The 20,263-nt window shown below is 41.0% G+C and overlaps 1 long non-coding RNA gene across 1 annotated transcript in view; it reads left to right on the top strand.

Moving 5' to 3' along the window:
* The first annotated feature begins 697 nt into the window (after nt 1-697).
* LOC131424396 (uncharacterized) overlaps nt 698-20,263 on the top strand; it is a 36,519-nt gene continuing 16,953 nt past the window's right edge. Inside the window, exons 1-2 of the long non-coding RNA XR_009227327.1 lie at nt 698-829; nt 6,462-6,593. This is a non-coding gene — a long non-coding RNA (uncharacterized LOC131424396). The remainder of the gene's footprint in view (nt 830-6,461; nt 6,594-20,263) is intronic.

A 20,263-nucleotide genomic window follows, 5' to 3' on the forward strand; every position in this document is an offset into this window, starting at 1 on the left:
ATGGTCATCTCTGATTACATCAGTCTTTATTTAGCTTTTTCTAGTCTGAATTCCCTATAGAATTAGCACTTCTAACTTGAACTCTTAATTGAAGTCTATCTTAAGTTAGTGCTATTTTTCAATGTCTTTGTGGTGGGCTCTGTGCTCACTCTGGACAGATGACCTACCTTTTGGATCAGTATATTATCACAGCACACTTCACTGGGCTGAGAACCTAACTTGACGACTGATGCCAAAGCACACAGATGGCCCTGGCCACAGAACTGTGCATATGTGGTTTCATTTGATCCTTTCTGACACTCTGGGGATAGATACTATTTTACAAGTGAGGAAATTGGAAGTCAGAGTAGTTGAATCATCTGCCCAAGGCTACATATCTCATAACAGCTAAAACTAGAACTCTACCAGGATTTAGCCTGTGCCCTTTCTTCTGAAACCTGACTTGGAGAATATGTTCCTGGCAGATGAATACTCAGAGTCAGGTTCATTGACCACTGATGGTGGGCATGGAATCTCGATTCTGAAACCATTACCATTCTTAGACCCATACATGCAATCCCACTTCAAACTAGCTTCCAAGTATCAGCAACAGATGATGTTCTACCTCAGGGACTGTTAGGAGGTCATGGGTAGGAAGCACTGGGTTCCATAATTGAACCAGAACAAGGGCCTTTGTGACCTGCTGTGCTTTGTCTTAGACTCAAGAGCATCCAAGGGAAAAAATCTGGAGAGAAGACTAGCAAGGAGTTTTAAGCTCCTGCCTGCAGTAGAACTGATGTCCCTTCCCTTAAGCTTATCAGAAGTTGCTGATTAGCATCTTAGGGAAAAGGTATGTGTCTTTTTTATTTGGGGAAGAACTATTTATTTCTAAATACTTGCATCTTAAAGATGGTATTTGTGATGATTAATTTTATGTGTCAACTTGACTGAGGTAAGGGATGCCCAGGTAGCTGGTAAAACATTCTCTCTCTCCCTCTCTCTCTCTCTCTCTCTCTCTCTCTCTCTGTGTGTGTGTGTGTGTGTGTGTGAGTGTGTGTGTGTGTGTGTGTGTGTATCTAGAAGAGATTGGCATTTAAATTGGTAGACTGAATAAAGGAGATCTACTCTTATCAATTAGGTGAGTATATTCCTAATGTTGAGGGTCTGAATGGAACAAAAGCAAAAAGATAAGGTGAGTTTTCTCTTCCTGGGCTGAGATGTCTATTTGCTCCTGCCCTCAGATATTATCACTACTGATTCTTAGGACTTTAGACTTGGTCTGGGAGTTATGCCATCAATTTCCCTGGTTCTTAGGGCTTTGAACATGGAATGAAAGAATATATATATTTATGTGTTCATATGTATGTACATATATAAAATATGTGAAATCTATTAAAAAATAGATTATATAAATATATAATCCACTTTATAATATATACATTTTCTATGAATATATATGCTTCCTATAGTTCTGTTTCTCTGGAGAACCCTAGATGGTACAGTATTTTTAAGTTACTTTTTTTAAAACACAGAATTATGAAGAAAATGAAATCTACTTTTATAGAAAGAGGCTGGATACACGTTATTCCTGGTTATCTCTGTTAGAGAGATTATTAATTTCTACATATATGGCTTTATTTGTATACAATTTTGCATCTTTCTTTATTTATCTAGCACATCATAAACTTTCCTTTGTCCTTAAATAGTCTTCATGAGCATAATTTTCATTGGCAGCATCATAGTTAGTTTATGGGCATACTATAATTTACTACCATTTTTCTAACATTTGGTCATCAAAATTGTTTATGGTGTCATGTTTCACTGAGTGCCTATCAGCTGTGGTGGTGATTTTGTTTATATGGTGGTCACTGGGAGTTTACCCACCTATTAATTATCCTAAGATCATCTCAAATCATCATCATCCAATGACTTTCTGCATTTCTGTATATTTGTCATGTAATGATACCATATGAGCTCTTGGGAAACTCTCAGGGGAGGTCATTATGGCTGAACAATAGTCCGTGTGGATTTTAAACATAGTCTTTGGCACACTTATGCTTTCAAGGAAAGGATTGCTCTCTCATAACTAAGTTTTCTGAGTTAATGCAGTTCTCCAGGGAGGCCTCTGTGGAGGCAAAATTTCTTATTTCATGATTTGCTATGGCTTACTTAATGCTGATTTCCACAGCACCCAGCAGAGTTTTGATAATATTATTTTCTTGCTTTTGTGTGTTTTCCTGTGGATTATTCCTTGCAAATAATGATGTTCACACCTCCAGGAGGAATGATTTCCAATTCCGAAATGGAGACTGTCAATATTTAAAACTTGGTGATTATGTAAATTTAATCAAACTTTCCTCCCTGGCAAAGTATGTTACCATCCTTTTAAAATTCATTCAATGCCTCATTTCTACCACCACCCCAATAGAGTAGGTTGGTAGTAGGTTGCTGTATTTTTAAAAAGTACCATCAGGACAGCTGTGGAATGGTCCAGATTCAGCACAGGTGTCCATCTGCCTGGCCAGGTGGCTTTGCTGGCAGCATACCTTTGTTCCCTGCATGCTCCTGTGGCTTCCTGGGCTTGCCTTCCTTGAAGAAGCATCTATTCTTTGGATCTTTCCCATCTCTTATTATCCCAAATGGAAATGATGGAACATTTAGAGACCTCAGAGTCAGGAATGAGCCTAATAATACAATTACTGGTTGAGGAAAAAAACATGGACAAACAACTCACAGCATGGACAAACAGCGTTTTCTTAGTCTGGGGTATAGCATCTTTAGAAAATTTTTGTTATTTGTATTGATCTGTATCATATGGTGTAAATGAAATGAGTGTTCTTGCTGTGTAAACACAGCTTCCAGATGATTGTTTGAGACAGCATGCAGCCACTAAGCCCCTCCTGTGTGTAAACACTGGCTCTGCTTTAAAGCAATGGCTTTTAATTGATTTTTGGATTATAGATCCTATTGAGACTGATAAAAGTTGCAGATCGTCTGCAAGAAAAAAAAATACAATGACACCCAGGACTTTGCACACAATTTCATGAAGTTTACATAGACCCTGAAGCCAGGTTAAAGCAAAACAAAACAGTAAAAAGCAAAGCAAAACAAAACAGTAAAAATCCTTCTGAATAAGCTCAGACGCTCTCTAGAAAAGAAAACCAAGCTCCAGAGAAATTTGGTCGATTTAATCTATTTAGCAAGCAAATAACAGAACTGAAATTAGAATTCAAGAATTTCAGTTAAATATTGCTTTTTTTCCCCCCAAACTGTAATGACTTGCTCTTGCTATTATATTATTATTTAAATATGCAGAGCCAGGGGTTATATTCAAAATATTGACTAGCCCTTATAGCTTGGGAACATAGCTAAGCACTGTAGCAGCAGCTGATGTAGCAGGCAGGGCCATGAGTCCCCAGTCAGCTGCTTTCTTCTCTGTGCACAGAAGGAGAGACTATCCAAGACTGAGTCTGACCTGCCCCCACCCCCACCTCAGAGCTCAGAGCTTGCCTGAACACCCGCTGTGAGCTCAGGGACCATTCTTTGAATAATGTGCAGTTTGAGGTTTGCTGGGAGACAGAGCAATTGATTCTGGTTTCTTAGGCAAGTGCTTCAGATTGAACAATTAAGTTTTGGGTGTGGTTGAAATCATGGTCTCCAGAGAGACCCATGCAGCATCATCAACCTGAAGGAAGACTCAGCCACAGGGACACCTACAGTGGATCTCTGCTGTGGTTTACAGTTTCAGCAGGATTGTTTCTAGAAGGAAGATGTCCATCCTCTTAGGGTTTGAGAACAATTATTAACCATTCGATGGGACTCAGGACCCATCTAATGCAAATCCAGTCCCATTTGCCTGCCTTTCTGCCCCTTCTGTTTCCCTTTTGTAATTATAGAAACAGTCTTAAAGAGGAGAAGCAAACTCAAGTTATGTGCAGAAACTCAGTTCTTGTGTTCCAAGCTTGGCATTATTCATAACATTTCTTGTTTATTTGGACTTCATGATGAAATGCCATCTTTATACAGAATTTTTCTTTAGCTGCTTCCTACACTACAGTCTGCCCTTCATACCCACAGGCACTTCAAACAATTGCAGTTTGAACATATTTTTTAAAGACTTCCATTTGTATGAACATGTGCAGACTTTTTTTTGGTATTATTTTTTTGGTTATTATTCCCTAAATAATAAAATATAGCACTATTTTCATAGCACTGACATTGCATTAGGTATTATAAGTAATCCAGAGAGGACTTAAAGTTCAAAAGAGATTTGTGTAGGTTATATGCAAATACTATGGCATTTTATATAAGGGACCTAAGTATCCTTGGATTTTGGCTTCCTAAGTGGTCCTGGAACCAATCCCCCACAGATACAGAGGGACTACTATATATTCTCTTTTACTGCTGTATATATTTAATGACAAAACATTTTATTAGAAGTCTCAAGTCCACAGATTCAATGGATCAGGAACCTTGAAAGGAAGATAACAACTACCTCCTGAAAATACACCTTCTTTGGCATGCTTTGTGTGTGTGTGTGTGTGTGTGTTATTTATTTTTTAAATACACAACAACAGTGGAATGCATTACAATCCTTATTACACATATAGAGCACAATTTTTCATATCTCTGTATATAAAGTATGTTCATGCCAATTAATGCCATTATACATGTACTCTTTTTTTGCATTACAATTCTTTTTCATATCTCTGTTTGTATATAAGCCATGTTGGAACCAAATTCAAATCTTCATACATGTATTTTGTATAATGATGATCATTACATTCCACCATGCTTGCTAATCCCCTCCCCCCTTTCCCTCCCACCCCTCTTCCCTATCTAGAATTAGTCTAATCCTCCCAATACACCTTCTTAAGTAAATTTTCTTTCATTTGCTATGGGCAAAATTGTTTGGGACTGGATATGAGCTAAACTCCTAATCTCAACACTGTTGCAAAGGATTGTTCTATGGCTAGGACTGTAATTTGTCCCAGGATACATGCAACTCTGAGAGATTCCAAAGCATTTTATTGTGGAATTTTATTGCCCTAACATTTCCAAAAGGGCAAAGGAGACCTTTCCTCTGCTCTAGTGTTTCTCAACTTATTAACAGATATTAGCTTCCAGTGCTTTCTTCTTTTACCCTCTGAAGAAATCTGTCATTGAAACTTTGGAAACACAGATAAATGAGTCCATCCCCCAGCCAGTTTACTGCAATTCTTTTAATTGCAAAGTGACCCCATGCTGTTTGTCTTTCTATGACATTTTTTGTGCTCAAGTTGAGCTCTGGAATAGGTAAGGTTGTCTGGGTTGTATCAACAGGATTATCACAAATCCTCTCTTTAATAGCTCTGCAGGCATCAAAAGAGGAGCATTTCAGCTGCCTTACTCTTCTTATTTTTTAATATCTGCATAGGAAAACTAGAGTTTTATTTGCAAATGGATTGAACATGATGTGAGTTTGTTTCCCAAAGTAGAGACATAAATGGGCTACCTTATCTTTGCACTTTCCATTTTATTTATGTTTTAAAACAGGTGATTTTTTTTCTGATTATAAGAGATGTGTGTTCATTGTAAAAACTGGAAAATGAAAATAATAGCAAATGCATCTTCTGCAGTCTTACTGCCCAATTGCATTATAAGATGTTTATATTCCTTCCAGGCTTTTTTCTTTCTCTCAAGTTTTCAGCAGACTTTATATAAATCTTAACCTTTTTTAAAAATTTTAACATGAAAATATCTGTATTTTGCAATGTTTGAAGGTAATGTTCATCACCACTTGAGAGGCTACATAATATTCCATCCTGTGAGTGCACTATAATTATCCAGCAGCTATTTAGAATGTTTTAATTTTTTGCTGCTATAGACATACTGCTTTAAAGATTTCATGTATTAAATGCCTTCTTAGAAGTGGTATGGCTAGTTCAAAAGGTTCACTTTTAACGTTCTAGATGTAAATGACTGGTCTTCTTTCTAACATAGTTGAACCAACTGATGGTCTCTAACACATTGAAAATGTTTATGACATCCCAACTTCACTAGAACTGAAGTAGATAGAAATATATATATATATATATATATATATATATATATATATATACACACACACACACACACACACACACACAAGATATATTTGTATAACTTTACAGATAAGATGTTTCTTATTGTTATATCAACTTAAACATCTTTGATTGCAAGTGAGGTCAACTTTTATCCACATGGCTTTACTTGAGTATATTTGTTTTTTCTGTGAACTGTCTCTTCCAGTCATTTCCCTGGGTTGTACTTTGAGCCTGAAGCTGAGCACCTTGAGAATGCCATTGTATGCAGCTTGTCTCTCAGAAGCTGGTAGAACTACAATGCCATATATTGTCTGCCTTTCTCCCTATCAAGTGGATTCTGCCAGTCTTGGTTAGAGATGCATGAGTTTGGGCATTTCCTTGTATTTGAGCTAATGTAAGATTTTCCATTTATGACAGTGGATGCAGTCCTAAAGGAACCCCTGCAGAAATGGTGAATGTCAGTTACCTGCACTGGTCATTTGGAACCACTGAAATACTTTTCTGTCATCAGCCTGGAGCTCATTCTAAGAGGCAGACCGTCACTCTGAGGTGAGCACAGTGGAGGGTTCCTGAGCAGTTTCAGTTTAACATATGCCTGTAATGAGCTGCTGGCGCCTGAGGGTCCGCTTTAATTGGTGGCCTCCTTCTCCTCTTCTGCTCTCCTGCATGAAAATCATCCTGGGACGTGTAAATGGAGCTTTCTCCAGAGCCTCCTGCTCAGTGTTCTCTCTGAGAAATAAAAGCTCCATTTCACGGGGCTTAAGTAAATGGAAATATTTGACACTTGGCATTTCCCAGCTTCGTGGAAAGAAAGCAAAGAGAGATGAAGGTGGGAAGGGCTGAATTATACTGCAGATATTGTCACCTGTCACATGTCACCTCACTGGTGCAGCATTCCTCCCAATTTTGTGTGTGTGTGTGTGTGTGTTTCCTTGATTAAATGATTTCAGAAAACTTGTTGATTAGATGAAGAAAGCTCAGGGACAGAGAGAACAAAGAATGAAGTGATTCAATATTAAAATTTAGAAAGTTGGTGTGATTATTTCAACTCACTGCATTCTGAAACATCCGGAGTTAAAAACAGATGTGCCATCCTTGTTGAACTTATGATGCCAAAACTTGAATCAGTCATTTACTGTCCATGTTTTTAAGAAATTGAGGGCTGGGAGGAGAAACAATTTACCCAGCTCTAAAGAGACGTTGAACTATTGGTTTTCTGTTTCTTTGCAACTCATTTTTGGGGATACTTTTAGATTTTATGATCCACCTTTAAAAGGAGACATGGATTGAGGTATTTTTCCACCTTAGGACCTAATCTGTTTGTAATTTACTGCTAGTCCCCTTATGACCTAGGACATTGCCTGTCTGAGATGATGGCTGGTTTAGGGGTGTGGTCTGTGATATGGGAGCAGTTTTCCGCTTTATGAACTCAACAGGCCTGTACAAAGACCAGATCCCAGGTTTCCTTTATGAGTTCCACATGCTCGCTGTTCAGATGCAGTCACAGTCTCCCTTTGACCCCCACTCAGAGCTGTATATTTCATGATTCCCCACCATACAGCTTCGCATCTGATGTTAGTTTGGGTTGATACCCTACATTAAAAGAAGTTGAGGTATCTGTTTACCAGCAGGAAGTCTTAGAAACTGGAGCCCCATAAAGAACTTAGATCAGGAGGCCAGGTCAAGGGCAAGAAATTAATTCATGAGTTTTATAACTAGAAGGCACCAACTTTATGTGACTGGGTGGTTTCTTATGCAATAGAAGGTAGATACTAAAAAAAAATATTGGAAAATAAGAGAAATGAAGGAAGAAAAGGACAAGCAGAAGAGAGAGCAGCTTTCCAGGTTGAAGGTCTATGTATTAACGTCCCATTGTGTTGTCACAAATTGCTGCCACAGATTACCACAGACTTAATAGCTTACAACAATGCAAATTTATTCTTTCACTGTTCTTGAGGTCAGAGGTCCCACAGTGGGTTAGCAGGCCGAATTCCTTCTGGCTGTTCTAGGGGAGAACCAGTTTCCTTGCCTTTCGAGCATCTAGAGGCTGCCTGCATACTTTGGCTCATGGCTACCCTCCGTACTCTAAGCCAGTGGTGTAATACCTTTCTATCTCCATCTTCATCCCTGTGCTTCCCTCATTTTGTTTAATAAGGGTCCTCATGATTACATTGATTCTTTCAGAATAATCCAAGATAATCTGAAGATCCATCTGAAGATCCAAAGTCCCCTTGGCCATATGAGAAGCATATTCATAGGTTCTGGAGTTTAGGAAATGAACATCCTTGGAGAGTCATCATTCAGTCCCACAGTATGATAAGTCGGAGGTTCAGGGTGGGACAGTAAGCCAATCAGGTCTCCTGCCATCATATCTATGAGGTGTCTCCTATCATTTCTATCTCCTCAACCAACACCCAGGCATGAACCCAAAGACATGCATACACACCAACACACACACCTGTACACAGACACACACATTCACATTTACATACATACACATATGTAGACCTAGAAAAGTTCTTAGTTAATATACTTTTAAAATTAAAGATTACTAAAAATTGAACAGAAAGTACAAAGAGTTCCAATATGTTCCTTTATTCCTCTCAGTTTCCTCTATTCTTAGTATATTCCACTTGTTATAACTGATGAAAAAATACTGGCATATTATTACTAACTAAAGTTCATAGTTGAAATTAGGGTTCACTTCTTATGCTGTACATTCTATGGATTTTTGACAAATGTATAATGACATGTATCCACCATTACAGTTTCACATGGAGTAATCTCACTGCCTGACATATTCCATGTGCTCTGGCATGTCTTTAAAAAGTTTCCTTTTCTGTGAATTTAAGTAAAGTTTTGGACCCTTTTGTATAAATCAATATATGGATTCCACAAAACTTTATGGCCTAGTATTCTTGAGTGTGCTTTACTTCATCTGCATCTATATGCGATGAGCTCAGAGTAGGAGCTTCTATACAGGGATTTGTTTTCTGCTCTGGAGCCAGAGGTATGCTGGAGCCAGTTCATAGTCACCTTTGAGATACTACTGCACAAATCTCTTTCCAACTCTGAATTCAGTGAGGTCAAGCTGATAGTTTGAAACAGCCATGGTAGAAATATCAACACCATGAAAACCAGCTCATTATCAGTTCTTTCCCCAGAGAGTTAGTCATTTGACATTGGCCAGCACGCTTCTAGAAATGTTCCATTTGCCCCCTTCTTCATGGATGGAAAATGGCAAGAGTAGAGGTTTTGCCTGCGATCCAGAGATGGAAGCCACAGTTTGGTCATGATTGTGTCAAGTCTGTGGCCTGTGTCCTTGCTGATGTTATAGGGCAGGGCCTGGATGGGTCACCTATGAACTTATTCAAGACAGCAATCAACTTCTTTCTTCTTTGAAATACTGCATTGTATTTTAGGATATTTTTGTTATAATAGCATACGCTATACCCATTGAATAAAGCCAGCTCTTTTTTTCCTTTTATACTCTCTCCACCGATGCAGTATGAGAATGTACATAAGATGTACCTATTATTACCTTCTATCATCCATTTCACAAATAGAAGCCAGAGTAAGCTTTTAAAATACAAATCAAATCATGCCACTTTCTTACTTAAAAACTTCCAATGGTTTCTCATTGAACTTAGAATAAAACCTAGACTATACAACATGATCTAGCTCCTCCCTATTCCACCAGTCTCCTCTTCTGACTTTCCTCGCTCTCACTTATCAAGTTCTAGTTATGGTAGCCTTCTTTCTGTTTCTAACATATGTCAAGATTTCCCATATTTGGCACCTTGTATTCACCATCTCTTCTGCTAGAAATGATGGCTGACTCCTTGTCATGTAGGTCTCAGCTCTTCCCTGAACCATCCATCGGAAGGGATCCCTCTTACTGCTTTTATTTTCTAACCCTGTGTTTTTTTCCCCCATAGTACAATATAGATTTGTCACTACCTGTGAGGATTTTGTTTATTGATTGAGTTGCTTGCTTATAATCCATCTCTCCCCAGCTAGATCATCAGATCTGTGAAGGGAAACATCCATCTGTTGTATTCACTTTGAGATTGTGTGTGCTGGTGTACAACCACTGTAGACATTCAATAAATATCTGTTAAGTGAATACATGTTTGTCTAACAGAACAGCATCGACCTCTGTTCTCAGTGAGCTTACAATCAATCTGCTGGTGCCCCTGAAGCCAGACTGCCAGCGAGATTGGAGGAATTTCACATGGCCCATTCTGTGACACAGATGGTAGGAACAAATTCCAGTTTACAAACTGAGAATCACAATACCAAAGCAACCCAGTGTATTTGGGTAAGTTAAGTGAGTTTTTCTTAATTTCTAACTAACTGTAGTCCTTTTCTTTCGACCTTAGAGAATTTCATGAGAAGGTGAACAGAAAAAATTGTTGTTCAGATTCTCATCAAAAGTTTGTTAGAAACCAGGGATGATTCTACAGCTATTGATGTCCAAATGGGGACGGAGACAGGAGGACAATGACTTTTGTGAGCAATGGCTAGCCCAATTCTGTTGATTTCTTCCAAATGTCTTTCCTGGTGATGCTGAAGTCTTGTATTAGCCACTGGAAAAGGGAGCTGATGAGACAAAATGTGGACCTGATGGTGGTTGCTGTACAGAAAACATTTCTTGACTTCCACTGGAACCCATAGGGGCTATCCTCTTCCAAGAGAGAAATGTCTTTAGAAATCTTTGCACTTTCTTTATTCTGGGGCTCCTGACAGTCTCTGGCACTCCAGGTTCAGACGTGCATAGAAACCTCCTTCTCTCCTGAATCAGGGTGTCCTCCATTAGACTACAGAATCCCACAAAATATGCAAAGAGCTGTCTCTTGCTGTGTTGCTTCTCCTTATCCTGTACTCAGGAAAGGGAGAATATCTCCAGGCACCATTTAAGCTGTCATTATGACAGTGGAGGGGTAGATTTGCCAAATGACTGTCATCAGTGGGGAGGCCAGAGGTGCCTTTGATGAGAGACTTCTGCTCAATCCCCAGGTTCCCTCGAGTGATGCAGATCTCAAACTCTGGGGAACAGGTTAGTTACTCACTAGCTGATTCTTCCAGATGGTGAGAATGAGTAAGAGTTCTCTTTTTAGGGTCTGTCTGAACCCACTCACGGAAATAGGTAGTGCATGTTTAGGTCCACCAAGGCACTTCCGCTCACGGGGGAGTTAGCCATGAGCAGCCCTGGGAATTTAGTTCTCTTTCCTTCATTACCATAGAACGGATGCTCAATATAGATCCCTGTCCCTCATGACAAACCTGTCAATGGGCTCTCGTGACAAGGAAATACAGAATGAGAGAGTCCACTGGTTGGAAACTTTGCAATAGGTTCTCAAACTTTGGACATTTACATTTATGATTTATGTTTCTGTTTGTGATGGAAAACAGTAATTGAAAAAATTAACACAACAGAGCTTTATAAATTTTTCAGCATTTCAGACAGAAATTTGCCTCCCTCCCCCATTATTCCAAGTGGCAAACACTTGGTATGTGGGTTTCACTTCTTATACCTCTACCACAGCAGACTTGCTGGATAATCACAGCTTTCTTTCTTGTTGAGCTGAGATGCAGCAGGAGGATCCCTCTGAACACAGCGTTCTCAGCAGCCACTATAATGGATCAGAAATGTCATGAGAAATGAAATGCATTTGCTATCTGTGTTCTAAGTTAATGAGGTCTTACTGTGTGTGTAAGCCCAGGTGCCACCTAGGGTGGCCTCGGCTAAAATGTTCTTGTTTTTTTAGTTTAGATTTCAGACTCGCTTTTGTGGGGAACAGAGCCTCCTTCCCCAAGTTAATCAACTATCCTGTTTTACTCAATCACCAGGGTCATGTGAGTGTAGATCAAAGGGCAGCTGAGAAGCTTCTTGGGAGTACCTCTTCCCAGGGTTTTTAAAAGTTGGGGCCTAAAAAGAACCATTCCTGCCAAGAACAAGTGTTTTGGAGGCCGAGTCTGGTCCCAGTTTCCTGGACGAATCTGTGGTGCACAAACCTGGCCTGGAGCCAGGTTCTATACTGTTCTCACTGCAGTGTCCCATGACTGATCTTATTTCAGAGATTTGTACCAGTTTTGCAGCAAATTACAAGGAAGGTCTGGTTCCTGAAATTAGCTGAAGGCCAATTAAGATTTCTTGGGACCCTTTCCCTCAGCAACAATGCCATCGTAAATGACTCTGCAGTGCAGTGCAGGGCTGACATTTTGTAAGCCAATACCACATTTCGGGAGTGATTAAAATCTTCATCTCAGTCACCTGCCTGACCAAACTGCCAGTAGCCAAGAAACAAAAGGATTACAGTCAATTCTCATCCATTAAGAAAATGACTTGAAACACTATCAGTTTATCCTCCTTGGGGCTTAATCCGATTTCAGGAAGGAAGAAGAGAAGCCAGGTTAAAGCCGAGAGGAAAGGAAGGTCAGAAATGCAAATGAAAAGTTTCCCCAAGGCCTTTTTGGTTGGTTCATTTCCATAAGGATTTATAAAGTACCTGTCGAGTTCTTATTACTGTGGTAGACCGTGCAAGGGTACAGAGGAAGGGGAAAGCACAAGCAATGCCTGTCTTTGGAATCTGCAGCCTAGTAGGGCAGAAGCATTCACGGAGGAATCAGGCAGAGAGCGAATTTGCATTAACAGGAATGTCTTCAACATCCTCTCCGTGTCTGGAAGTACTGGAGAAAGAAAAGAAGAAAAATGAAAAACAGTGGTTGACATTCTCATAGCTCTTAATATTTGCTTTGAATTAAGTCTTTTCCAGATGTTAACTCAGTTTTCACAGCAACCCTAAGATGTACATGTCATGACTATCCCCGTTTTACACATAGGAAATGGAGGCCCAAAGAAGTGAAGAATCTTGTCCAAGATCACACCATCAGCAAGAGGAGGAGCTAGGACTTGCACACAGATGGTCTGGCTGTAGAATTGGAGGCTTCTCCATTATTCAGTGTTGTCTCCCAAGAATTGGGGTAGTTGAGGATTTGCATTCTCCCTGGGAGATCAGTTAAGCTAGAGATAGAAGATGGGAAAACAGAGGTGAGAATAGATGGTGATGATGTCAGGAAGTGGGAGGAACTTGAACTGAACTTAGGGCATGGATGAATATGTGTAAGGGTCTGCTTGGCCCAGGGGAGTAGAGAAGGTTCCAGAACAGGAGAAGAGAAGAAGCAGAGGTGACTGAGAGCATGGCTAGAGTTAGTGGCTGAAGGGCTCAAAACTGTCCAGGGAAGAGGACTCTCCTTCAGTCAAAGGCTGTTTTCACACATGGACAGGAGTCACAGCATTGGGGACAAAGGAAGGACTGGAAACTGGGAGAGTCGCCTTAAAATTGGACTTTGCCACCTATTCCCCAAGCAACTTTCAGCAAGTCACCTAATCTCTAGTGTCCAGTTTGCCTAAAAGAAAATAGGAAGAATGCCTGTAGATTAAGAGGGAAAATTTTTGCATGTTAGAAGAAATTCATTTATTTATTTCTTCAAAAATATTCCTTGAGCGCTCATGGTGTGCCATGTTCTGTGCTAGATGTTGGAACAGCAAACAAGAGTAATGAGATTGCTGCCCTCCTAGAACTTGGAGGCAAAGCAGCAAATCAGCAGGAAAAATAACTTCAGATCATGAGATAGGTTTTAAGGAAAGCTCAGGGTTAGAATGAATGGAAATAAATGTTTTGTGGTATCTGGGACAGTGTCCGGCATGTAGCAAGCAACCAGTGCCTGTGGCTTTCATTTCCCATAATATCAGGCAGTTCTGTCGTAGAGTTCAACATATTCAACCGTGGGGTGGGTACTCTTTGTTGTCTACCTGGCAGGCATTTCTCATTTCTCTTTTCTTCCCTGCTTATAAATCCTTCTTAGTTGAAGAGGTCCCAGCTTCTCACAAAGCACAGGGCAGCCAATCCCAGTGAGCCTAGTCACCTTGTCAGGGACTGGTTTTGGGAAGTCACATGACTCAGTTCTGATAAGGAGATATGATGGAATTCCATAGAGGGGACTTCTGGGTAACGGTTTTTTGCTCCGAAAACAACCAGCCAAACAAAAGGCACTACAGGAAAACAGGCTCGTCATTATCCTGCTGATACTTGTGTGTGGCAGTTAAAAATGCATTAGTCTTCTTGGGGATTGAAAGGAGCTGGCCTGGAGAGCAAGATAACATGCTGAGTGTGACAGAGAGAAAGGCAGAAGTAATATGGGCACGTGATGCTTGTTTGGACACCTGCTAACCATCCACTACACATCCCACTTTAAATGAGATTAAAAAAAATGAGGTACTCACGCTCAAATCACTTGGGGTTAGATTTATTGTTATGGGCAGCCAAAGCATCATGGCCAATAGAGATGTTAAATGTGGACAATGAGACATCATAGGAACAGGATTTATTTTTTCCTAGGGGCTGTTGATAATGGGAAAGGAAGAGAGTTAGACTCTTACTGATGGGCAGATTTGGAAGATTATTAAAATATTTGTTAGAAAAATTCATAAAGTAGGGAAGTCCTTCCTGTTCCCATGGCATGTCAGGGGTCTCTCCCGAGGACTCTGCTCCTCACCTAGGACAAGCATGCTCTGCAGGACTCCCGTGGGCAATGCGCTGAGGGTACTGAAAGCCAAGATGGGTGATGTGTATCTCCATGGAACCAGGTTCCACCAAGATGTGGAAGAAGCAATGGAATATAATGTTTAAGGACAGGGACTGTGTTGATTTTGTCTACTCCTTTTTTTTCTTAGTGACCAGAATAATTCCTAAGACAGAGTAGAAACCCAACAAACATCTGTGGAATTAATAAATAAGCAGATTAAAATAAACACAGACATGTTTTAGAACAATATGAGCATAGACAAAACCAGATGAGTGTAATGGTAGTGTCTCTTCATATTTTCTACCACTAATGGCATTTGGTGAGAATATGTAAGGAGCTGTCTCTTAGGAACAGCTAATTTGACTTGGATTTGAGCCTTGCCACCTACCATTAAGATTACTCTCCTGGGGTATGTTCCTACAGGTAGCCCCCAAGTCTCCAGGCCAGTACATCTCTGAATGTGACTGAACACCCAAGCAATATTTTCCTTGTTCATCAACCAGCTTGGCATGTTTAGATGAGGATAGCTAGAAAGGAAAAGAATCTTGAATGGTGTGATTGGGTACCATTTTCCTCACTGTTTTGGTCTCACCTGTCTACAGGATCCCTCCCTCTCCTCCAGTGCCTGAATGGAAACCCATTCAAGCTTTCCTCCCTTCGGTCAGTCACAGTGAGCTAACTCTTACATCTTATCATCTGCATAGTATCTTGTCTTGTCTCTCTTTGGGTACTTAAACACTGAATGGCAGCACAAGACAAAGCAAGGTGGAGCCCACAAACTGTTTCTCTACCAGAAAATTCACTATAAGAGGCAGGGGCCAACCCTATTGTATTTTCATATTTCCTACTATACTTCTAATTTCTGGGTCAAGTCCTGGTTATGTTACTTACCAGAATGTTCTTCAAGTTCTAGGGTTTCAGTTTTTCCTGTTGGAAAATGTTGATGGAACTAGTAACTCTTTCAGAAGGTCATTGTAAATATTAAAGAGAGAAAAAGTGTAAAATGTCTCCTACAACTTCTAGTACTAGTCTGTGCTTAAAGATTACATTAGTATGTGGTAGGCGTTCAATCCTTATTTGAGGATTTTTTGAATACTCATTCTCAGCTGGGAACAGATTCAACTCTCTTGCCTTATCAAGACAGGAGTGCTCCTACTGCAGTTGATCATGGAGTTTCTCAAATCCCACCCTGTGATTGTAAGGGAGGAGAAACCAGTAGCTTCATGGAGATGGAGACCCAGGAAGAAGCTGGGCTGGCCCCTGTTTTCTCTGAGTGGTTACTAGCCCCTGACTTGACAAAGACACTCAGTACAGAGTTGTAAAGGCTTTTGGGAATGGCAGGTCATGCATTAGGAGCAGTGTCCTCAGGAAGAAGAGATGAGCAGAATACAGATCTCCAAGGAGCTCTTAGAAAGCCATGTAATGAAGAAGGTTGAGAACCACCAGCCCTCTGGAGGCAATTGTGACTACCCCCAGAAACTAGTTAATTCATCTTGATTGGTCTTTGTTATTGGTCTAGTCTCACAATGATACTCCAAGTGGAAGAATCAGGCAGGATCCTCCTGCTTGTGATAATTCTGTTCACCACACTAAGACTGAGATGCCAACTAATCAAAAGTCATTGACTGACCCCACTCCAGTCTGAGTCCTGGGTCAGGGGTGACTCCCCAGGCTAAAGTTCAATTATCACATAAAGCCTGTATACAAGACCAGGATGGCAGATGGACAGTTTGGAGTCAGGTGATTCTTCAGAGGCCATTGGTGCCACCTTCCACATTGTAGAAATGGAGAAACTGAGGTTCACAGAGGAGTAGTGACTTGTATAAATCACATGGATGGTAAAATTGGACCTGACAATTTCATGGTCAGAAACAAAGAGCCAATTTTATAAAATGAATTCAGCACGTCTTTGACTTGGATCCAGAGAAATCCTAGACCATGAATGGTCAGATGTATTATCTCCTACCATCATGCCCTGAACCCTTTGCAGCACTTTTGGAACCCATGTAATTCGTAATCATACAAATTGGATCCTCTCTTGTATTGTGATTTTCACAAGAATGTGGGCCAGAAAGAGGCCCCCATGGAGAGTTTCACTGATACCACACAGAACAATGATAACACGGTAGTTGACACTAATACGCAGTATACCAGATACTGTTCTAAATTCTTTCTATGTATTAACTCATTTAATCCTCAAAACAATCCTATCAACTTAGTTTATAAACGAGGAAACTAAGACACAGGGAGGCTACATAACTATCCCAAGCTCACTTAGCTTGTAAGAAGTAGAACTGGGATTTGAGTTTAGCAAGTCTGATTCCAGAGTTTGTTATCTCAACACAATGCCTTACTGGGTCCAGTTTGCAGCAAATTATGCTTTAGAATATGGCCACAAGGTTATTTATTTATCTATCAGTTACAAATTCTGTCTTCCTTTTCCCAGGGCTAAACATGGAATGGGCTCAGACAGGCAGTGATCTGCCAGGCAAAGAGAGGAACACATGTTATTCTTGCCCACTTCTCCCCTGGTGCTGTAGCCATTGAAACCCCGTATCCTCCTTCAGGAAATAGCCAGTTGCCCCTGCTCTACACCTAAAACACTCAAAATTTCAAATGCAGAGGTCAGCACTCAATCCTGGATTGTTTTCATATTCCCTTAGGGGTAAAACTGGAAGAGTCTCAATTGTGTAGTAAAAAAAAAATAACCATTTGATTTTTCTCAGCTCTATGAATTTTGTGAATTGGTCTCCAGAAACTACTTGCATGTCAGGAAATAAAAAAGAGAGAGCCCACCTCCATTCCCTGGAAGAGGTATTAGAAGTTCTGAATAATTCATCAGGACCTCTCTCTATACCACAGCACATACACACATACACACATACACACACACAAACACACATACAAACACACACACACACACACACACACACCAGTGCTACACTGCCAGAGGAGTGTTCTTATTGCCTCTGAATTATGCACCTTTGATAAATTTCTAAGGAAAAAGATCAGCTTTGCCAGAGCCAATGTTGTGTTTTCTCTAAATCAGGGCAAATAGCATTACTTCTCCAAATGTTGCTATTATAATGAGATTTATATTTAGCTAGAGAGGCTGCTCTTGAGAGAGAGGCAGCTAGAAGTTTATGCTACAGACAGAATAATCTGCCTTGCTGAAATGCGATTCGCTGCAGAAGGCTGTTTGGGGTTTGGATAAATGAGAAAGATAAACAGGATGACTCTTGGTGGTTTTTGGTAACACGATTACCACTGGGGAATAGATCTTTCCTTCTCTCTTTCTGGGTCTCCCACTCTCTCAGCTTGTGAATAAGCAAAGATCAAAATTTTCCAAAATAGGGGATTGAGCTTGTAAGACTATGACATATGCCTGTGTCCATACCCTGTCCTGCACATGTCTATCACCATAGTTGTACTTTCCTGCACACATGTGCACATGTGTACACAGGGCATATCTAGGCACAGCACACAGTAGCATTTGGCCATCACTATGGACTGCCCAATGGGCACAGAATAAGACTTTTCCTGCTACAGTTATCTATCCTCCACCTCTCAGCAGAGCACATTGGGCCCTTGAGGAACTACCAAAATAGTGTCAGGAAGCAGTTTGTTCCATAGGTATAGCTGTAAAATCCAGACAAAGCAAATTTGGCTATAACCCCCTAGCTGCTCTGAGTTTCGTTTCTGAAGTAGTTTGTGGGTGTGGTTGGCTTTATATTTGCTCTGTGTGTTTTTGTAGTTCAGTGGCAGAACGGGAAAGAGGTCCCAGAAGTTCTAGATTCAGGCTCGGTCCTTATTTGTTTAACATTTGTGGAGTTTTCACTTATGTGCTCAGCTGTTCTGGGTCTCTGAGGAGGTATTAGTCAGTCTGTAGCTCAAGGAGCCCTCAAAGCATGACTCTAAATAGATTGAATATAAGCTCAGACAGAAAGAGGAACCAAATGAGAGACACCCCAGGAAGTCGCTGCAAGGGAGGTGTCATCTCTGGCCTGTGAGCAAGGGAGGGCTATTAGGGAGCCAGTCTTTGTGCTGCAGCCTGGGGGAGATGCCAGACTGGGCAGAGGTAATGGAGGAGGAAGGACAAAGGAGAAGCCTAATTACCTACGGGTAGGAGGATGGGAGGGGGGATGTGTATAGGGGATAATGAGTAGGTTATTCTATACATGGAGCACAGTCTGGGTGTGCAAGAGAAGAAAGCAGGTAGGCAATCGAAGTTCTTTTCTAAGTTCCATTTCCTCCATGTCTTCAACCTCTTCTTACTTTAGTCCATTGTGGTCATATGCCCAGTCTAACACCTTTCCCCTGGTACCTGGTAGCAGACACTCTGACCAAATACGGATGGATTGGGGCTCTGTGCTCAGGACAGGGAACCTTCTGGAGGAGATATGGTGAGAAAACATGTCCCCCACCTTCCTCTCTACGGCATCTGCCATTGCTGTTTCCTTCTCCAGGACTTGTCTTCCTTTCCCATCACTTGTCTAAGTCACATCCTCCTAGAGGCAACTCAAGCACAAGTTTCCCAGGAAATTCTTCCTTGATCCCCTAAGCCAGAAACAATGCCTCCTTTTATGGAACCTTGAAATGCTATATTCTTCTGGGATGTCGATGGGATTCTCCTATGAACAGTGGAAAACCCCAAACCATTAGCTATGCCCCAGTTCCCAATTTTGTTTGGTCTTCGTGTATCTATTCCTGTAAAAAGTTCTTATTATGGATCTTAGGTCAGCTGCCAAACTGGGGTTTAATAAGCATAAAAAAGAATAAAGTAGAGAAGATGAAAGGGTCAGATCCTGTGGCTCGGACAACTCTATTGCAAATGTTGCTGACACCATGACGCCATGACAGAGTGGTTCCAGCTCCACTGATTGAGGATATGGAAGGAACCAGTCATTCTAAAACCCTGAGTCTTCTAGGAAGGCACTGAGAACAGGACCCAACACCACCTGAAAAACAAGGGGTCCTCAAGTGTCCTTGTCAAAGGGCTAGCAGGCAATAGCAACAATGGCCCCAGCCTGGGTTCTTCCCACGTGTTCCAAACCAAACCAATCACCCTCCTCCTCCCCACACCTGGCTGCCTCTCCATTGGCAGGTCTTTGTCCAGCACTGATGCCATCCACCTAGTTCTGTGACTTGGAAAAATCAAAGGCGCCTTGGCTCCTATGTTCCTCTCTCTCCCACTCCCAGCCTGTCAGGTCTTGTAGTTTTCATGCTCAGCATTCAGATTCACCATCCCCTTCCCATCCCAAGCCATTATCATCCATTGCTTGGATAATTGCAGCTTCAGCTAGACTGACATCAACACCTTGATTTAAATCACTGCATGAAGCCATCCAGGGGCTTCCTGGTGCTCTCAGGGGGCTGGCTAGGTCATGGCTAAGGGATTTTTCCCTCTTCACTTTTATCTTTCCTGGCTCTCTCCTCATCTTTCTGAACTCGAGATGTCACAGCTTTCTGTCTCAGGATTTAAATACGGCATGGTCTTTTGCCTTTGCCTCTGAAGGCATCTTCCTGACACCCTAAAATGTCTTTTAGTTTTCATCTTGTCACTTCTTCAGTTACATCCCTCTTTATCCAACAACCTAGATCATGCCCTCTCCTTAAGAGAACCTGGG

This window comes from Marmota monax, unplaced genomic scaffold, assembly GCF_021218885.2.
Source record: "Marmota monax isolate L192 unplaced genomic scaffold, Marmota_monax_Labrador192_F-V1.1 WCK01_AAM20220418_F8-fsc00004, whole genome shotgun sequence".
Classification (NCBI taxonomy): Eukaryota; Metazoa; Chordata; class Mammalia; order Rodentia; family Sciuridae; genus Marmota; species Marmota monax.